The sequence below is a fragment of the Lycium ferocissimum genome, chromosome 9 (assembly GCF_029784015.1).
Source record: "Lycium ferocissimum isolate CSIRO_LF1 chromosome 9, AGI_CSIRO_Lferr_CH_V1, whole genome shotgun sequence".
Lineage (NCBI taxonomy): Eukaryota > Viridiplantae > Streptophyta > Magnoliopsida > Solanales > Solanaceae > Lycium > Lycium ferocissimum.
Genome location: NC_081350.1, coordinates 45,246,141 through 45,262,673, shown reverse-complemented (window position 1 = coordinate 45,262,673; position 16,533 = coordinate 45,246,141).

The following is a 16,533-nucleotide window of genomic DNA, read 5'->3' as shown; positions in this document are numbered from 1 at the left end:
ACGTCGTCCGTCGGTTTTATATTAATTATTATTATTATTTTTTAATAAACTGACGTGGGACGGCGGTTTTTTTTTTTTTGCAGAAATATATTTTCAAAATTATTCCAAAAAGACCCACGTCGTCCGTCGGTTTTCTAATTAAAATAATTAAAAAAAATTAGAAATGTAAAAAACCGACGCAGGAAGTCGGTTGTCCGTCGGTTTTTTAAACCGACGCAGTGCGTCGATTTTTTATCCGTCAATTTTTGGCAGTTTTTTAGTAGTGATAGCTATCATATTAATGCTATTATGTGTCACTGTCAGAGGCGAATCCAGGATTTCAAGAGGATGAGTTCACTTTGAATATTTTTTTTAAAAGAAAGACGCAAAAATGCATTTAGTAGGGTTCGATCCCATAACCTTAAGGGATTAAACCCAATACTTAACCAGTGCTCCACTCGATTTAGTTTGACCATGTGTTCCTTCAGTTAATATTATATATATTTTAAGAATTATATACATAATATACCGAGTTTTGTCGGATGGCCATGTGTTCACGTGACCCATTTTTAATGGGTAGATTCGCCCCTGACTAGCGTGCAGACTCACCAACATCATAAGATGTTGTAATAAGAATAAATAGTTTGCTATTTTCTTTTTCCCAAAAGCTCAGCAAATGAGTTTAACCCTTGTGAATATTTAGATCCAATGCCAAAAAAATGTAAAGATGCTTTAGGGATGTCAAATGAGCGGGTTGAGTTAAAATTGGACATGTCAAAATGATATGCATTTAATACATTTTTTTGCACGGATTTCCCTTCAAAGGCGCCGGTTATTAATTTTTGGCCCTTGCTTAAAAAGTGGCCGAAAATATCCTGATGTTCTGGGTCCGAACCATCACTCAGTAAATAAAAAAAATCGCAAAGCCTTCTGCCTTGCGAAATTTTGCAAGGCAGATTTTTTTTTTTTACTCTGCTGGAATTCTACAAAGGCCTAACTTTTGCACGAATAGACCTAATTTTACTACGAAATTCTGCCTTGCGATATTTTTTTTTTGGCTGAGCTGGGATAGCCGGGGTTCGAACCCAGAACCTCGGGATATTTTAGGTGAAGGGCAAAAATTAAAGGCCACCCCCGAATAAGGGAAATCGTGCAAATTGCTCGAGTTTATAAATAAGTGGATTATTGACCTACCCAAAAATTATTTGGGCTAAAACGGGTTGGACTGAAATAAACTAAAAAAACTTGGTCATAACCCAAACTCCACCCCCCACCAAACACACACATCAATTCTTACTGATTTTTTTTTCTTATAATTTCTTTTATACTTAATAAGACTTTCTTCCTTATATTATGACTAAATATAACATATCAAATAAAAATATCTTTTTAAAAAAAAAATAGAAAAAGTGTCAATTTAGACTGCATATTAGTCTAGTTTTTAAATGGACTGAAAAAAGCAAATTCAAATGAGTAGAGTTAATAAATCAACGGGTCCTTAACCCGCCCAAATCCTAAATGAGTTGCATGGTTCATGAATTTATGGGCTGATTTTGTCACCGCTATTTCAACTCATTTATTAAGCATTTTTTTTGTGCGGATTTCCCTTCAAAGGCACTGGTCTTTAATTTTTGTCCCTCAAATAAGTGATCTTAATTTTTGCCCTTCGCCTGATACCCGAGATTCTGGGTTCGAACCCCAGCTCAGTAAAAAAAAAAAAAAAAAAGAAGGAATTTCGCAAGGCAGAGGTTTGGATATTCGAGGAACTCTGCTTGAGGCAGAGTTTTGGCCTAGCTTTGGCCCGAATAGGCCTAACTTTGGTAAGAAACTCTGCCTTGTGATTTTTTTTTTTTTGATTGAGCCGGGATTTAAAACCCAAACCTCATGATATTAGGCGAAAGACAAAAATTAATGACCACCAATTTGAGGGACAAAAATTAAAAACCAGTGCCTCTTAAGGGTAATCGTGCAAATGACCCTTTATTAAGCTGCACTTATAAATTTTACTAGATGATGAAAGCCCGTGCTAGCACGGGCCCAACACAAAAAATAGTATCACACTTTTCTTTTTAATATGTCTTAAAAAGAATGATATATTTTTATGTTTAGAAATCATTTAACTTGAAACTTCCCCTTTTACCTTTAATGAAATGATTTAAATCCACATAAATATCTATGACTTGTTTTAGACCCCAAGTTTCAAATATCTTTCCTTTCCTTTCATTTTTAAACTTGGTGCCTAGTCAAACTATGTCACATAAATTAGGACAGAGAGAGTACCTTTTAGTAATATAATTATGGAATTTTTATTATAGAAAGTATTATAATTCAATTAATTGAAAATATCAATAAATTATTTTACTTAGTCCGCTTCTCCCATAGATGACTTTCCTGGTTTGGTTCTCCAATTGAAAGATTTGAAATACACTTTCTCCTACCGAGTTTCATGCCATCATCTCTTTCTGCTCAACAAAACTGAAAAACGCTTTTATGTGTTAGCATTTGTTGTAGTCTTAAATTTTTAAGTATAGACCAGCTTCATCATTTTAAGAAAATATGTGTATACGTTTCTTGACTGTTTATATTTCGTCTTCTTGATGTTATTCCTCATTATTTGTGTGAGACGTATGTGTCTAAACTTTTAAATCTTTTGGTTTTATGACTTCTTTAGCAGTTTTTGTGTTCAATTTAAATCGTTATTTCTTTTTTCGTGAATTTTTCTTTTTTAAATTTTCTCTAAGCGTACCTTTACCATTTTCTGAACTTATTATCATTATTTAAATGTCATATTTTTTTATTTTTGCAATTGTCTCCTACTTCTTCACGTGGACCCCACCTTATTTTTTTATTTTTTATTTTTGCAATTGTCTCTTACTTCTTCACGTGGACCTCACCTTTTTTATGCAATTGTCTCCTAATTGTTCACGTGGACCCCACCTTAATTTTATTTTTATTTCTACTATTGTAGAAGAGTGGGCCCAACCGTTTTTTTTTTTTTTTTTTAACTATATTAGAAGAGTGGGTGGACGACGATCCAACCCACTCTTCTAATATAGTAGGGAAAAAAAACAGATGGACGACGACGAAAGAGTGAGCCTTTACATGATTGAGATTGGATAGTGTGCAAGACAATATTCTTGAGTATTTTTTAGATTAGTAGTTAATTATATTTTAAAGTATTTTTTAAGTTCATAAAATTTAATACTACCACAATGGAAAAGGCATCTGCCCTTTTTTGATACTTTAAACAGATGAAAAAATTCACTAATAGAAGAAATAAATAAATTAATTTACACAGTTTTAAAAAATTAATCACATAATTCATATATATTATACTATTATAGAAATTTGCTTGTGAAATAAGATCTGATTGAAATATGCAGAGGTGAGAATGGTTTGATAAGGCCTACGTGAAAAAGTACAAAGTTATTGGGTAGGAAAGCAGATGGACGACGACGAAAAAGCGAGCGAAGGCTCACTATTAATTAATTAATTATTAATTAATATTAATTATAATATATATCATGCCGAGTTAACCTGTCTAGGTGGCATGCCAACTAAGCATCCACGTAGGTAGTAGACACTTCCACGTGCCATTCACAGGTTTCCATGGGCTCTGTCTTTCTAGTTTTCTTGTATACCTGAAGGGATCGTTTAATATCAGGAATAAGAATAACAATCAACAAATAAAAAGTGATAATATTTTATTCTGTACTTGATTAAAAAAATATTTCATTATGAGCGATCCAAGATTAGCCATCTTGGAATAAAACAATCAAAATGACAAATATATCTTGTTCTCCAATGTTGTTCTTTCGAACTTTTTTTTTTTAAAGATAAGGTTAAAATTTAAAATATAAAAATTTATTTAGATTTATCTAATAAAACACTAAATGTATATTTTATATTATCCTCGTACATTCCATTTTCATGTTATCCCGTATATTCCATCTATGTTCAGAGCCTTTTTACTTATGTTCTTTGTTAAAGCATTTTGATGGTTTAATTACTGAAATTCCACCTATATCCGGCCCCACAAAAGCTAAGTGATAGAAATTAAACATAGGGAGATTCTATTTCCACCAGGATGGAAGAACATGTAACCTTTTAACACACTCATCACTTACAAATACAATGATTTGCACATTCCTCAGACTATGGAAGATTCCATTTCCGCCACCTCCACATTGGAGCCAAGCTTATGGCTTTGCACATTCCTCAGGTAACATTACACACTTCCTAACGTGTCAAGATCACGAGTCCACACTTGGCTCTTACCTATATATAAGCAAATGGTTTCTTCACCTATTATACACAACACAAATACCATTCTTCACATCTTATCAAAGTGATCTATCATACAATACCCAATATCATATTTAATATTTCTATAGTTCTAAGAAGAAAAGACATATAACATGTCTAGCATTTTCAAGATTATTGGATTTCAGAAGAGAAGACCGTGTTCAGATGGAGATGATGATGACGATTATGACTATGCTCCAGCGGCACGCTTAGAAGGAGACGGCGATGACGATGATGCAGATTATGACTATGCTCCAGCAGCATTCTTGGAAGGATATGACGATGATGGAGACTATGATTATGCTCCAGCTGCATGAATCCATTAGAGGTTCTTGGCAGTGGCAAATCTCGACTAGAAGCGTGTTCAGTCAATTTCCTTGTGTCTATGCAGAGATGAGGAATTAATTACTCATAATCTTTTTTTAAGGTAGGATAGGAAAATGTAGGTCGATATATTAGTTGAAACTTTTTGAAGTTGTGGTCTACATCCAGGTGTTATTAAGGGTTTCTGAGATAAATAGCTTATTTTAAGATGAACCTTTTGTACAATATTTGAGTCTCCTACTTGCAGCAGTGACATGGACTGTAGTCAAACATAGTCTCACTTGATGATAATTATATTGTATTCATATTCTATAACTGGGCACCTAATTATTATTATATAATCAGCAAACTATAAAGTAGCTTTCTCTATCCATATTATACATCCCCCAATTAGAGCCCGTTTAGATTAGCCTAAAGAAATGACTTTTAAGCATAAGTGTTTAAAGTACTTTTTAAGTGCTAAAAGTTATTTTATAAATAAACAATTACGTGTTTGGATAAAAGTGTTGAAGTTAAAAATAAGTTATTGATATGTTTGGTACACAAGTGTTGTTAAGTACTTTTTTTCTGTTGAAATGGCTGAAATACCCTTAAAGCTATCAAGGGTATAAAAAAGCTGATTACTATAAGATTTTTCATTCTAAATTGATTCAAATTAAATGTAATTTGTATTTTAATTCAGTTCCAATAAACTAATTATTTAATTTAATTTTATAAATAACAATATATAATTTGGATAAAGATTGAACCATAATATAAGTTTTAGGGATAAAATTAATCAAAATGACGGAAAGCCAACAGTTCAATAGTCAAGATTAATGCTAGAAAATATGCAAATGCTAAAAAGTGGTGAAAAACCTTGAGTATGATAAGAAAAATTAGACCAAAAAGAACGCAAATAGTTAAAATTTTCAAATGTTGAGACTTTAAGCTACGTAACACGTTGACTACATCAAGTTGTATCGTCAAAACATCAATAAAAATTTAAAGACCTAAATGATCAGCAGGATAAGATCTAATAGGGGCAAAATTAAGAACACTGAACATCACGGGCTTGGTTTTGTAGCTAGGAGTAGTCCCTGTATTCAGAATGCCCCAAGGCTAGTTTTGTTTTAGCATCTAATTGTCACACCCCTACCAGGAGTATGACGGGCTCCGACCCGTAGGCCGGGAACCACCTGACTTATCCGTTACTTTGAACATTATAAATCATAACTCAAAGAACACCTGCACGCAGAAAAGGCCCAACATAGAAATATCCGATCATTCAACACATATGTTCATATGCGGACCGACAAAGTCGCCACAACATAACGTATATCATAAAGCCGACAAGGCTAACAACAAAGTATCAAGAGCTCAAAATAAGGCCGACAAGGCCACCAATATATTATACAACAATATGAACCGGTGGAGCTATAAAACATCTAACTGTACACACACGTCTACGAGCCTCTACATAGAATACAAATGATCATAAGGACTATACCAAATAGACTGCAGCTCCGAAGTAAGTGGAGTGCTCCTGAGAATTCGTTGATAGAACACCTATGGGTCTGATCTGTCTCCCTGCCTACTTGCGGGCATGAGCGCAGCGTCCACAAGAAGGGACGTCAGTACGAATAATGTACTGAGTATGTAAGGCATGAATAACAACATAATATAGATATAAAAGGTAACATGGAATAAGAGAGATAACATGTACATCTGGATGCCTCATAAGGCGGATGCCATGCATGCTTAGCCTTTAAAAAATTTTTTTATACATATACATAGTACCATGCCCGGCCATTAAGGCTCGGTGTCATATATATAGTATCATGCCCGACCATTAAGGCTCGATGTCATATATATAGTATCATGCCCGGCCATTAAGGCTCGGTGTCATATATATAGTATCATGCCCGGCCATTAAGGCTCGGTGTTATCATCATTAGCCCGCGTCCGGGCGATATCATAACATGCCCAGCGCAAGGTGGTGTGCACATCTACGTGCCATGCCCGGCCGACTATAGCGCGACGCGGTGTGAGAAAATACATACATATATATAAAGCATGCATGAGAGCCAAATAAAAGCTATAAATACATCGGAGTGACGTAAGGTCGGTAACCTCCGATTATATTATAGGATAATCATCATCGCTCTATCTCATCTTGAAGGAACAATTATTATAAGGAGAGATCAACAACAATGAATAAAAATTCAAGAAAATCACGAAAATAACTCAACATTTTCATATTCACATTGAAATCATAAGCTTGGGACTTTTAAACATGAAATCATCATCATCTTCGTAATCATCATAGAAACATTCTCATCTTTAGCATCGTCATTGACATTGTAAAAACATGTCCGATGTTGTTGTTGTCATAAAAGCTTATAGAATCATAAATTTTTTACTCGGAAAATAGGGACATTTTGGAAAACATTTATGGATTATCAAGAAAGAAGTCATGCCTTTGAATCATGAACTCTAACTTTTGGAAGTAAGGAGGTTATGAAACATATGTAGGGAATTATAACATAGGAGTTTCTAGAAATAAGATCATCGTCATCATAAAACATGTTAATCTTTAACACCATAAAACTTTAAAAGTCATGAATCTCTAACATTCTTGGAAATGAGGATTTTTATGAAATTCATGCATGGGTTGGTAGGAAAAGAATCATGCCTTTGAAAGAAAGAGGAATAGCCTTAACATACTTGGAAGATAATTTCTCGACTTCCAACTTACTTCCTGTCTTGCAATTCACTTAAGATCATTGGTAGCCTCATAATCTACATATACGACCATTCATACTATTGTTAGGCTCATCATCATACACTTGTCTTAAACCCTTAATTTAAATCCATTTAGAATCTGCCAAAATTCGGGCAGCATCTCCCCTGTTTATATGCCTAGCCCGAAATCATAATATCAACAACCAATCAACAACAACAATACCAACATCATCAACACCATTATCCATACCAATATATTTCCTAAAACATCCCACACGATGTTTTCCAAATTTCTCAACTGTCCAACTTATTATACGACTATTTAATAACTTTATCTCCGTAAATAAACTGAAATTAATATTAATAAGGAGAGATTCATACCTTATTCTTTCTAGAGCAGCAATATCTTCAATATTTACTTTGAATCTAAGCCAATTCCAATGCAAGACAAAACTATAATCGTGACTACACGTTGTCCGGACCTCGATTAATACTCCGTAACTTGAAATCTCTCAAAATCCTCGCTTTTATGTGATATATAAGCTCTCTTGCTTTGGCTGAATTTTCTGGAATGTTTTTGGGAAATTTTTGTGCAGAAAAATGGGGTTTTTGCCCCTTATATAGGTGCTAAAGTCGGTGCACTGTAGCAGCACTGTAGCAGCGCTGTTTCTGCTCTGTCAGCTGAATTTGTAACGTCCATAATTCTCTACTCCGACGTCGTATCGATGAGCGGTTTGTTGCGTTGGAAACTAGACTCGACGAAATTCATTTTAAGCTTTTGAAACACCTTAAAACTCCCCATATACGTAGAGATATACCCCTCCAAAGTTGACCCAAAATTCTGTCCTTAATTCTGCCAACTTGTTCCAAATTTTGACAAACTTATTTTCTTTGATTTGCTTGGTCCTGGAATCTTCCAAAACCCCCCCTACATGATATTTATCATTTATTATACTTGATAATGGTCATGTTCTTGTGTTTCAAGATTGTCCTTCCGGATTACGACGTACGAGATCGTAATTCATCCTTTACTTAAACCATATACTTGATAATGTTTCGTTCCTCACACTCTAAAGTTGTTTTACCTAGCCATAGCTCGACATACTTACATTCAAATTTAACCAGTGCTTCTTCGAGGTACGGGGTGTAACACTGAAAGTGCGGGGTGTAACACTAATCAATCAAATGATAATTATGCTTCACTTCAATTTCTTCCAAAAATAGTCTTCACAAGATGAAATTTATTTGCTTGATGGAAAACATACAAGGGAATGAAAACCATCCACGAAGGTGTAATTACCATTGCTAAAAGAAAGCAATTAATATAAGAGGAGGATTTTACAGAGTTCCAATCACTCCTTTATCCTTAAAAAATCTCTTATCACAAGCTGATAGGAGTGCAATCTCTCCAAGAATTGATGCAAAGATAAAGGAAAGGAAGAGGAAAGAAGAGAAAAGGAAGAGCAATGGCGATGAACTGAAGAAAAGAGGGGAAAGATTCATAGTTTAGGTTTTTTAGTAGTGAGGGTAATATTGGAATTAGAAAAAAATATAAGGGATAAAAGAGTAAAATCGTTTGTCAAACTAAAATGGTTTTTAATCCAAAAAGAAAAAAATTGGGGTTCCCCAACTTCATGCTTTTGGCTTATTTTAAGCACTTTTAGTTTTTGCCACTACATCAAAAGAGACTTTTAGTGGCAATATATTTTCCTTTTGGCGGTAATAGTTATTGCCACAAAAACATTTACCAAAGAATTGGTTAATGCCATTAGATCCAAGGTTGCTAAAGCCTTTAGCGGCATTTATTGTTAGGGCTAAAGTTTGGTATTGCCGGTAATAATTGATTCTAGAATATAATTAGCGGCAATTAAGTTATTGCCGCAAATTAATTGCCGCTAAAAGCATATTTTGTTATAGTGTGCCAATTGCCAAACACCCAAAAAAATTAAAAATGGCTTATAAGTTGATTTGACCAGCTTATAAGTCAATCCAAACGGGCTCTTAGTCTATTGTTAATTGTTGAGGCTTTGTTTTTTATGTGTGCAGGTAGATTTTTGAAGGATTCTTTTTACGGAAAAGGGCCAAAATTACCCCTGAACTTTGAAAAATAGTTCATCCATACCCTTCGTTATACTTTAGGGCCAATTATACCCTTACAGTTATACTATGGGGTCAATTATACCCTTCGTCTAAGCATTTGCCGCGTGGCATCGTCGCACCCCTTCAAAATTATTTTACTCTCAAATAATTTTTTACTCACTAAAATAACTCAATCCGACCCAAATTTTTTTTCCAGCAAAAATAATACGGATAATTTTTCCAAAAAAAATATAAAAATAATTCCGTATTATTTTTGCTGAAAAAAAAAATTCGGGTCGGATTGAGTTATTTTAGTGAGTAAAAAATTATTTGAGGGTAAAATAATTTTGAAGGGCTAGGATGATGCCACGTGGCAACAGTTAGACAGAAGGGTATAATTGACCCCATAGTATAATCGTAAGGGTATAATTTTTTAAAGATAACGAAGGGTATGAATGAACTATTTTTCAAAGTTCAAGAGTAATTTTGGCCCTTTTCCGTTCTTTTTATCACAAGTCATATAAAACCAGCATTAAGACAGTAAAAAAGCTTTGTTAATCTTCCGGTTAATCCACCTTTTGCTTTTTAGGTACATATAGGTTTACATATAACACACACTTGACGTAAACTAAGACAGTATATTACTATTCTTGTGTCTATAAAAATTTATCATTGATGATAAAATAAACAATTTAAATTAAATTGTCTCAGGTTTCAAAAAAGGGTCATAATTTTTTGGAACATACACTCAAAAGAAAATAAGGTTACATAAACCTTTTTTTTCCTTAAACCAAATTAGAGCCTGGGTGGTGTTGTATTAAGCACAAAGAGCACAAGGAGGGGAACTAGGCGAAAATCTCCATTAACAACACATTGGTGATTCAATCACCCAAAAAACAGAAGAAATTTCAAGGCATTGGGGTATGCTCCTTTAGCGTGCCTAATGTTAGGCAGTTGGCATTTTTCCAGGTGGTATGCTCCTTTAGCTTGTCTAGGTAGTTGCCAGTAATTGTGATTAATCATGTCTTGATAATTTGAGTGGCAGCTAATTTGGCCTGGCAATCTGCAGTTTGATTTCCCTCTTTGAAGGAGTGAGTGATAATTTCAATATTTGTTATATGTTCGGAAAATGTTATTGAGTCGCGTTCACCCATAAGTAATGTTAGATGGCCCACAAGCCCATTAATTAAATGATCTTCAACGTTTCACCCTAGAGCTAGCCTATATAAACAACATTATGGGTGTTTAAGAAATGATTATCCATCATATAGAAACGGCTAGGCTTTACGCATAAGATCTATCTCTACATCAGTGATATTTAGGTTGTGGAAAAAGGAAATCCATTCACTTCGTGAGGATTTCTGATGATCGGTGACACAAATCGTGATTGGTGCATATCCGCTTTCATTGAGGAGAAACCATAAGTCTCCTAATTAGTATTTACCAATCGAAATACTACAATCCTTAATCCTGTCAATAACATGCTTAATTTGAGATTCTTAGTTCCTCTGCTCTTCACCATACTTGTAATTAATTGAGTCAAGTTCTAAAGAAATATTAGTGTGGCCTTGTTTGCTTGGCTACACCACTTCCCTCCACCATTGTCATCTAGCCATCTCTTTTTTTCGGAACTTTAGGTCTTCTAACACCAATATTACCGGTCCCCCCCCCCCCCCCCCCCGGGGGGGGAACAACTACCTTTTGTACTAATGTTAATTATTATTAATGTTTCGTATTTAACCCAAAAAAAAAAAAAAAAAAAAAAAAAAAAAAAAAAAAAACTGAATCTATGTTTGTCATAATTGACTCAACCGTCTCAAATGTCAGAGCTAAGGTGATCAGCCGTTAGAAAGGGACAAATATGAGACGAAATTATAACAGTGTGAGACTTTTATGAACCGTAAAATAAGTAGAGGAGAAATTTAGATAAATCGAATCTCTAGCTTTCATCTACTGCTATCATGTGTCATCGACCAATTTGCAGACTCAACCAACATCATATTACAAGATGCTGAAAGAGAATAAATATGGTTTGCTTTTTTCTTTTATCCAAAAGATCTGCCTCTGGAATAACTCTTATGGATATTCCATACACTAATTAAGCTGCACTTAAATATAAGTATCATGAAGGGCAATTAACCTCTTAATTAGTGGAATACTCATATAGTATATACTTGATAATTCATGCACAAAAGAATATAATGTCGACATTTTTACATTTCTCGTCAAAAGACATGTCCATAATATGGCTGCCAACATATTCGTTCTGCAGTATAACCCTGTCTACGTGGCATGCAAACTAGGCATCCACATAGATAGTGCACATTTCCACGTGTCATGCACACATTTAATTTCTATACCAAGTTGCACTTTAGAACCAATAATCCCCTTCCAAGAGACTTTTTAAGCTTTGTACTTATAATTTTCTCGTAAAATTTAAAGATTGATCCTCGTTTGACCATAGATTTAGTTTGAAATAATATTTGAAGATTATTTCAAATAAGCATTTGTTGATCGAATAGACCTATAATTTCAATTTTAAACTTCAAATTATAAAGTTTGAAAAATAGACTTTAGGATGAAAAGTATTCACTCCAAAACTTCAATTTTGTTATTATATTCGAACACAATTTTAACTTCTAAATCCTTTTTCAACCTCAACATTAGATACTAAAATCTCAACCGCATTATGTCTAAATGCCTATTAATTATTGGGAGGAAATTGCATGTGGCGAAGAGACTACGTGATGAATTAAAGCGAAAAGGTTGCAACAATGATGCTGAATATGAATTTTGATTTATGTTCCTTTTAATGGATCTTGATGGTTGTTACTTAAATCCCACCCACATACGCCCCCCCCCCCCCCCCCTTCCCCAAACCCCCAACACATCACAAAGTTAGAGACAGATGGATTCTATCTCCACCACCAAGATATAGAGAAAAATCTTTAAAGTTCATCATATAATATGATGATTACATGTAAAGTGAATTTTGATGTGGCTGCCGCAAAAAGCAGCTTAATTCAGCCAAATTTATGGCTGTGCACATTTTTCAGGTAACATAGCACACTTCCTAACGTGTCACAACGAGTCCACACTGGTCTCTCACCTCTATATAAGCAAATGGTTTCCTTACCTATTCAAACCACAAAAACATTTCTTCTCATATCCAATCAAAGAGATACATACAACTTCCAATGTCATTTCTCTATATTTCTATATTTCAAGAACAAAGTAATATATAGCATGTCTAGCATTTTCAAGATTATTGGGTTCCAGAAGAGAAGGTCGTGTTTAGATGGAGATGATGACAGCGACGATGGGTATGCCCCAGCAGCATGTTTAGAAGGAGACGGTGATGATAATGACACAGATTACGACTACGCTCCTGCAGCAACCTTAAAAGGCGATGATGACGATGGAGATTATGATTACGCTCCTGCTGCATCTTTGGAAGGTGGTGATGATGATGATGGAGACTGTGATTCTGCTCCTGCTGCATGAATTTCATTCATTCGAGGTCCTTGGTGGTTGCAGATTTAGAGTGGACACAATGTATTCGGTCTAATTTAGGCAAGTGAAAGTCTTAGGCAGGAATGCGGAGAAGTTTAATCTTGGTTTTTAATTAGGGAAAAGGGTCAAAAATACCCCTCTACTTTGGAAAAAGGGTTAAAAATATCCTCCGAACTTATTTTGGGTCAAAAATACCTCTCTTACCCTTAAAGTTTTCAAATATACCCCTGTCTTGATGGAAATTATCCCCCAAAATAACTAAATCATTTTTTTAAACCAAATCCATCATTTAAACCCAACCCAACTAAATAATAACCCACAAGATCCCTTATTCCCCCAATTCCCTCAAACTTCAAACCTACGTATTAGGGGAATAAGGGGATCTTATGGGTAATTATTTAGTTGGGTCGGGTTTAAATGATGAAGCGGGTTTAAAAAATGATTTCGGGTTATTTTGGAGGATAATTTCCGTCAAGACAGGGTATATTTGAAAACTTTAAGGATGAGAGGGGTATTTTTGACCCAAAATAAGTTCGGAGGATATTTTTAGCCCTTTTTCCAAAGTAGAGGGGTATTTTTGATCCTTTTCCCTTTTAATTATTAATCATGGTCTTTTTTTTACTTAAGTAGGAAAATATTGGTTTATGTATTAGTTGAAAGTACTTTTTGCGGCTGATGTCTACATCAAGCCTCAAGTTGTTAGGTAATAGGTTTATATATTAGTAGGAGTCCACAGCTTAAATGACCCAACAAGTAGATGTAAGGATCAAAATAATCCAATAATTTTTTTTTTACCAAAGTAACCTTTACGCACTAAATTAGTGCGCAATAGGATCAAACTGTAAATTTAGAGTTAAGTCCTATTGTGCACTAATTTAGTGCGCAATAGGGGTTGTATTTTTTTTTTTTTTCAATTTCAAAGTTCTGAAATTTCACGTTTTTTCCATACTTTGACAAATGATTAGTCATGTTACAAAACGCTGGAATATCAATATTTTATATATAACCTAATATCTTTTTCTGCGAACAATAATGTAGGCTCAATACATCAAGTATACGTAAACGCTTGGATCGTCGTTTTAGGGGTTGTAAAGTGCCCCGAAGTAAGTTTTGTTTGTTTGGAAACCTTTTAATTTTAGGTTTAAAAAAATTATTTTAAAAAAATATTGTTTGAATAACACAGTAAATTAATGTGTTATGCAAGTCCCATAATTTTTTTATCCAATAGACTTAAGTAGTTATATAAATTGATAAGATAAAATTATCAAATAATGAGTATACGCAGAAAAAGTAGTTGTAAATTGGTGAAACTTTAAACGGTCATAACTGTGCTCTCAAACGTCCGATTTAGGGAATTTTTTTTTTTTGATTTTGCTTATTTTTGCGAGATCTATCGCTAAACCGGCGGCACAGCTTGCCCAATTTTAGAAAAACCTGTTTTTTTCTATTCAATTTGAATTTCTCCCTAAATTGGTGCACAATTTTCATTCACCTTTATTACAAATCTAGTGATAAAAAATATATTTGAAGATGGCAATCCCGCGGTAGTAATGTTTTGAATGTCAATTTCAAAGTTCGAAATTCAATTTATGAAAACAAGTTAGATGGCATTAGTGAACTATATTATAAATAATAAAAAAAATGTCTACATTGTAGCTTTCACCAACTTGGCTTGGTGGTTTAGCCATCTCTTGTTTATGCCAACCACCAGGGATCAAACCTAGGTGGCAGCATTGAGAAAACAACTTGGGTGCATGATGCATGGTTTATAAAAATTAAGTATACTTTTTGGAAACCTTTTAATTTTAGGTTTAAAAAAATTATTTAAAAAAAATATTGTTTGAATAACACAGTAAATTAATGTGTTATGCAAGTCCCATAATTTTTTTAATCCAATAGACTTAAGTAGTTATATAAATTGATAAGATAAAATTATCAAATAATGAGTATACGCAGAAAAAGTAGTTGTAAATTGGTGACACTTTAAACGGTCATAACTGTGCTCTCGGACGTCCGATTTAGGGAATTTTTTTTTTGATTTTGCTTATTTTTGCGAGATCTAGCCGCGCAAACCGGCGTTTTGGCCTACCCAATTTTTAGAAAAACCTGTTTTTTTCTATTCAATTTGAATTTCCCCCTAAATTGGTGCACAATTTTCATTCACCTTTATTACAAATCTAGTGATAAAAAATATATTTGAAGATGGCAATCCCTTGTAGTAATGTTTTGAATGTCAATTTCAAAGTTCGAAATTCAATTTATGAAAACAAGTTAGATGGCATTAGTGAACTATATAAATAATAAAAAAAAAATGTCTACATTGTAGCTTTCACCAACTTGGCTTGGTGGTTTAGCCATCTCTTGTTTATGCCAACCATTAGGGATCAAACCTAGGTGGTAGCATTGAGAAAACAACTTGGGTTCATGATGTATGGTTTATAAAAATTAAGAATACTTTTTGCGTATCTATTTCTTAATGATAAATATTATTTTACTGTTTGTTATCTTATCATATATAACTAACTCGCGTGACATCCTAAACTAATAGTAAATAAAACACTTAAACCTAAAGATAAAAGGTTTCCAAACAAACAAAACTTACTTCGGGGCACTTTACAACCCCTAAAACGATGATCCAAACGTTTACGTATACTTGATGTATTGAGCCTACATTATTGTTCGCAGAAAAAGATATCAGGTTCTATATAAAAAATTGATATTTCGGCATTTTGAAACATGACTAATCTTAGGTCAAAGTATGAAAAAACGTGAAATTTCAAAACTTTAAAATTGAAAAAAAAAAAATACAAACCCTATTGCGCACTAAATTAGTGCGCAATAGGACTTAACTCTAAATTTGCCGTTTGGTCCTATTGCGCACTAAAAGGTTACTTTGGTATTTTTTTTATTGGGTTATTTTGGTCTCTACAGTCACTTTTTGGGTCATTTAAGTTGCGGACTCATATTAGTAGTACTTTTTTTTTTTTGGGTAATTAATTAAGTAGTCCAACTGGAAAGATTACAGCTCAGAAAAAAAAAACCGCAGTGCTGGACATAGTCCCAGAATCTGCTTGGCTTCAAGTCTACAAAACTACTTCTTGTCTAGCTAGGATAGAAATTAAGAGATGCTATGGGTCCAGCTAGTTTAACCATCCTACTTGCTCGAAAGAATATGTCTTGCACCACTACTCTCACTATCATATCAACACTTCTCCTTTTGCCTTGGAATAGTACTTGGTTCCTTTCCTTCCATATGTGGTAAATGCCACCTTGCAAGTGTCATGCGATATATGACCGAGCTTGAGTTGTGACTGTTGCGGTGCATCTCCATCCATTCACATTCTTCTGGCCATTCGCAACACTGCCTGGTAATGCCTTGCCATAGTAGTAACTTGCTCCATACTGCTGCAGCAACTGGACTATAAAACAGATGATTTATAGTCTCGACAGCCCCTTTACATAGCTGGCATAGCGGATCCACGTCCATACTACTTTCACTACAACAAAGTATAGAATTAGCAACAATCTTTTAGCAACAACAATGATATTGTTGCTAAATATTAAGAAATGGCAACAACTTTAGTTAGTTGTTGCTATATCATAGACCTT